This window comes from Notamacropus eugenii, chromosome 1 (assembly GCF_028372415.1).
Source record: "Notamacropus eugenii isolate mMacEug1 chromosome 1, mMacEug1.pri_v2, whole genome shotgun sequence".
Lineage (NCBI taxonomy): Eukaryota > Metazoa > Chordata > Mammalia > Diprotodontia > Macropodidae > Notamacropus > Notamacropus eugenii.
This window is the reverse complement of record NC_092872.1, coordinates 88,340,872-88,347,002: the sequence shown is the minus strand read 5'-3', so window position 1 is coordinate 88,347,002 and position 6,131 is coordinate 88,340,872.

Genomic DNA, 6,131 nt, shown 5'->3' with positions numbered 1-6,131 from the left:
AGGAGAGCAATATTAGAACTGAGACTTAGAAATTAGCTTGGATGTTTTAGTCAATTATAAATGGAGGAAGCTTTAAGTGTCCTTGAGAAAGTTGTGTTCAATTATTTTCTCCATAGTTACTGAAGTTAGAGTTCTAGGAACTCTTCTCACGCTTATCAAATAAGATGATCCCATATTAGCCTAAGCCCTTTAATATTCCCTGGACACAACTGAGTGAACTAAACACACATTGGAAACCATAACAGGATTTTCTCATTCAGAGCAGAATTTATGTTGAGCTCTGAAATTTGCTTTTCCTTTGAATTTTTATTCAGAGCTTAAGTTACTGCTGAGGGCTGCATAGGATCAAAAATCTGTAGAAAGAGGGGTCCTCCTTTCTCACTTTACAATTGAGAAAAATCAGGTCCACAGAGGTAGTTTAAACAACTATATGGCACTATGGGAAAACACCCATTTGGAGTCAGCCAATCTGAATTCAAAACTTGACTTTACTACTATACTGTGTACCTTTAAACTCATTAGTTATCCTCTCTGGTCCTTGGAGTCTTTATTTGTAAAGCGTGGAGGGTGGATTAAATGATCTCAGTTAAAGAACAAGGCAAATAGGGACCAGAAACATGAATGAATGAATGAATGAATGAATGAATGAATGAATGAATGAATATGAAAAAATAATTGCGTTAAATATATGTGAGGCAATGACAGGGTGGATGGCAAGATAACTTGGGTAAGTGATTCTACAGGATGTATAGTGGGTTGGGTAAGGTTGCAATCATTCAGTCACCAATAATGACAGTTAAGTCCTAGTTCAGAAGTTCAAAAGTTCTAGTAGCAGGGAAAGAATAAACTATGAAGCACAAAAGCTTCTCTGAGAAGTTTCACATGGAGATCAATGACCCTGGAGGTAAATCTTGCTTAAATAAAGGGTTTGCAGCAAGAAGTCAGTGGTAATTCATAGAATAAACCCTGGCATCCTGCAACCAAAGGATGAGAGGGATAATAGTGAGTGCATGTGTCATAAAGACATTGTACAGTTGAGAACTTAATAATGTAAGCCCCACAGTCCAAATGGGGTATAAAGAGTGTCCTAGGTGTATTCATCTGGGCTGGTCTTGTCTGTCTGTGGCCTGGAAGAGAATTTGGGCAAAGCAAGATCTATCATTATTAATTAATTAATTATTAAAGTATGAGTGCCTGCAAGCCGAGGTAACTATTGCCTAACACTTTCTACCAAAATTATTTCCCTCTCCCTAAGGGCATTTGGAATTGTTATCCAAGCGAACCCTAACTTGAACTAAAATGTCTTGTTGCCTTCTATTTTATTATCACAGTTTAGTTCACATCAAGAGCCATAACTAAGATGATGTGACTGGGGTTTTGCCCTAGGGTTCTGGAATTTAGAGTAGTCGGCACCTGTTTCTCTTCATCCAATAGAAATAGAAGAGATTAGCACCTAGTTAACAAGAATAATTAGTTTAATTAAGTAATTACAAGATGGGCTTCTCCATCATTTCTTCTTCTCATACCCTAAGTGAATCCCAGACCAGCTCCTCCCTAGGTCTGCTTCACATATACTTTCCTTCATTGGTGGCTTCTGATTCACTTGACTATATTTTAGTGTTTGTCTTGGGAAGTCATGTTTTGCTGTATTCTCCCTGATGCAAGAATGAATAGTTTCAACTCTAACCAAACCATCTTTTCTCTTTTCTTGATCAGAACTTCAAATTCTGTGTTGTTTTTGTGTGTTGTTGTTGTCATTAACAGCGGTCTCATGCTAGTCTTTCTCCCTCTCCCATTCTGTGGCCAAGAAGTTAAATGAGGATCACACAGTGGATTCGTCTTTCCTAAGCCTTGAAGCTGGAGGACTAGGGCCTAAACCAGAGAGTTTAAGAAAGGAATGGTGAGAGGAAACAAGAAAAAAAGCAGGAAGGAAGGAAGGAAGGAAGGAAGGAAGGAAGGAAGGAAGGAAGGAAGGAAGGAAGGAAGGAAGGAAGGAAGGAAGGAAGGAAGGAAGGAAAGAAGGAAGGAAGGAAGGAAGGAAGGAGGGAAAATGAGAAAAAGAGAGAAAGAAAGATCATCTTGCCTATTCTTTTCTCCTCCAGCTCTCACTTTTGATTGGTTTATGTGAAAGAAACTTATATTGAGCTTTGATCTATATTCACTTCTGGTAAATGCAACTCTCAATTAGTTCTCCTGTTTTTTTCCCAGCTACTCTTGTACAAAGTCCCTGAGTCAAGATACAAGTCACCACAAAAGTCCACAAAACTGCAGGCTGTGACTTGCTTTTGGGCTCTGTCTACAGAACTTGTTAAGGTTAAGCAAAATAACTCAACTGGTATGCAAATGTCCTAATCGACAAGCAAGTCTCACTGAGCACCTACTATGTGCTTGAGACCATGTTGGGTGCTGGAGATAGGGGAAAGAAAAACAAGAATCAGAAGTGTATACCAGAAGCATCAGAAGACTTGTCTGCTACCTGCAGGGATTCTACAAAGAGATCATCGAAACATAAAATGTTAGTGCCTGGAAGGACCTTAGAGATCACTTGGTCCAATCCCCTCATTTTAAGAGATGAGGGAACCAAAGCCCAGGGAGAGAAAGCAACTTGGCCGTAGTAGACAGTTAGTAAGCACCACAACCAGCACTAGCATGAAAGTCTCCATGAAACTCCTGAGCTAGTACCCTTTCCACCACAGCACAACACCCTGATATTCACATGAAACCACTGATGGCTAAATAGCACAGTATATAACAAAGTGTTAAATTTTGTAGGATTAAGAATTACAGAACAAAGCAGTGTACAATAAGGTGCATTACTGTTCAGTACAGGAAGCAGTTCAAAAGGAATTAAAAAAAAAATAGAATGAGCTGCAGCCCTCCTGGAGAGCTTCTCAAATGGAGTTAAGAAATAGTCTCATTTTCTTTCCATTCCTGCCATCAGGCAGAAATCTCAGATCCATGTTTACCAACATTACTGCAGTTGAAGGAAATTGCGCAAGGTCAGAATCATCAACTATCAGATTTGGAAAGGACCTTGAAAACCATCTAGTCAATCTAACCTTTCCATGAGCAAGAACACCCTCTATAATATCCCCCAGAGTTAAATCTGGGTTATATTTTACTGGCAATTGATTCCCATCTTGAACTGTGTTACTGGAGGGGGCTGTATCCAGCGATGTGGTAGAGTAGCTAGAGAGCAGATTGTTAAGCTTTCAAAGATCGGCAATTGTTATAAAATCAGGGCGCGATTTATTGGTTTGCTTATTGTCTAGATAAAGAAAGTAATGGAGAAAATGTTAATAATTCAGATTAAACTTAAAGTGTGCTATGCATACTTTTTTTGAGAGCCAGTTATTAAACATTTGCTGCCATGCCCCTGGATCTATAGATGAGCAAAAACAGTGCAAAGGAGGTAGAAGATTAAAGGTAAAGGTAGATGCAGCTAGGTCTACCAGTGAATAGAATGTGCTGCTGGATTTGAAGTTAGGAAAGTTTCAGTTCAAATTCATCCTCAGTCACTTACTAGTTGTATGACCCTGGAAAAGTCACATAACCTCTGTCTACCTCACTCTCCTCATCTGAAAAATTAGGGTAATAATAAGAGTTCCTTCTCAGGGTTGTAGGGATAAAATGAAGTAGTATTGGTAAAGCATTTTGAAAACCTTAAAGTGCTAGATAAAGTTAACTCTTACTAGTATTATTAAAACTTGTGTCACATTGGAGAAACCCAAGAAATTGTAGCATAAAGATGATGAAAACATAACTCACAAGTAGTAATGCTGAGTACCTCTTGTTTCTTATCATGGTGACATGGAAGGAGTATTAGATTGAGAAACAAGAACTGAATTTGAATCTCTGCCCTCTTCCGTTGACCTTGAGCAAATCATTTCACTTCCCTTGGCCTCCGTTTCCTCATCTGTAAAATGGTAGGATTAGTTGGACTAGATAGAAAGGGAAGAAACAAGCATTGATTTAATACTTACCATGTGCCAGGCACTGTGCTAAGCACTTTACAAATATCTCATTTAATCTTCACAGCAACCTGACAAGATTAGCCCTGTTGTTGTTCCCATCATTTGACAGTTGAGGAAACCGAGACTTTCCCAGGGTCACACAGTTAGTAAGTGTCAGGTGGGATTTAAACTCTGATCTTTAGTCTAGGTCCTGCACTCCATCCACTATGCCACTGTCCTCGTTCCACTCTAAATCTATAGCCCTGTCCTCCCACACTACCTATTTCCCTAATCCATTGGACTGTGGAGTCTGTCTATTTCAGCCCCAAGAGCAAAGATCCAGCCTATAAACTTAAGGGCCACATTTCGAGAGGTGCCCTGTGGAGAAGAATGTTTAAAAGCAAAGTGCCAAGTAGCAGGGCTTTTTAGAATACATCCTATCTCACTTTCTATTCTGGCTTGTTCTTCCACTCTCTCCAAATATATTTGCTGAATCCCTGACCACAGTTATCCCTTCCACATCTCTTGGTGTTAGAAACATAGATCCCCCATAATCTGGAAAATCTGTGTAAATTTTTTTTGGCCCTCCCTTTGTACCAGAGAAGTCTGATTTTTTTTTTCTTTTATGGGGTGTTTACAGCACCTTATCGCAAAATTTAGGTTAAGTATTTGGTCACAGGTTCCGCATCATCTGCTAGCCTTCACATGTCATCTGTGACTTCTGCAAAACTACCATTAAAATTCCCATTCAGTAATATACTGAGAAGAACCCTAGCCAAGTGGGAGAAGAGATTGTCTCAGAGTCAAAGGACCTGAGCTCAAATCCCAGCTTTGATTTTTTATCTACATGACTTTGAGAAAGTCACTTAACCTGTTTGTGAACCTCCACTTCCTCATCTGTAAAACGAGAAGGTTGGATTAGATAGTCTCTGATGTGCCTTCCGTTGATGGATCTATAGTGCTATAATGCTTTCTACTTCTAAATTTATGATCAATCATCCTATGGTTACTTAAGCTTAAAGAACTGATTGAAAACCTTAATTTGCTACTGTCTGCCTGTGGAGCTAATTCTTAGATAAGACTGTTCCACGACACAGTCCCTCCAGAGATTAGGATACCGGATCATCTGCCTATGCTAACAGGATCCACAGACAGAGAAGTTGTTTCAGCCCCATGGCATTTCTTTTTCCCCATGGAGAACTATTGTAAGAGCACTAGCAGAAAAAACTTTGACTTTGGAGGTAAGGAACTTGGCTCTAAATGTTGACTTTGTCACTGCTGCCTTATGGGACTTTGGGTAAGTCCCAACAGACTACAGACCCAGAGACTCTAAAATGAGAAAGTGGAACTAGGTAAGCAGTATGGTCCCTTCCTATTCTATATTTATGATCCTCTGACCATCCAACAATCAAGCTAGGAAAGTAGCTGTCACCTAAACTGGCATCCAGATGTAGCAGTGACGGGTAGCTCAAATGAAACAATTTTTCAAGGTCAATACCTGAGAATCAAGAGAGGAGAAGAACTTGCATTTCATTAATGACATTTTACAAATATAGCATCAGTCCAGAAGGGAATGGGAAGGCTTTGATATCAACCACTATGGATAATCTCATTGCTTTAAATCACCAACCCAGCTACTGAATTGTAATGGATAGAGACACACACAACAATCTAAATTTGATGAAACACCTAGAATATTATCTAAAGATTCCTAAAGCTCACATTTTCCATCCTTATAAGATTCAATTAGATATCCCAAAATGTGTAAATCTTGGCATTCTTGTTGCTCCATAAAAAGAAAATGTTAAACACTGATAAATTTCCCTAAATGATCTAGGCTGTGTTTCACTTGGTAATGGAGAAGACAAATATTTTACTATCATAATCATCGCTTTCCTGATAGTAAACAACTGTCTAAAGTAATTTCAATGAGACCATTCTATTGAATGCAGAACTGTGGAAGAAGGGTTGTACACTTGGTCCAAAGGTCCCATGAGCATCTCTTGGAGACAGACAATGGAAGACAACAACAGCACTCTAGCTAACTTCCTCTCTTCTTGTGTTTCCTTCCCTTTTTCTTACCTCTCCTATATAATGCTATATCAAACTATATGTCCAAAAAAGGGTAACCAGGACAATAAATCAACTGAACATAGAACACCGATGTCTTAGGAGAAT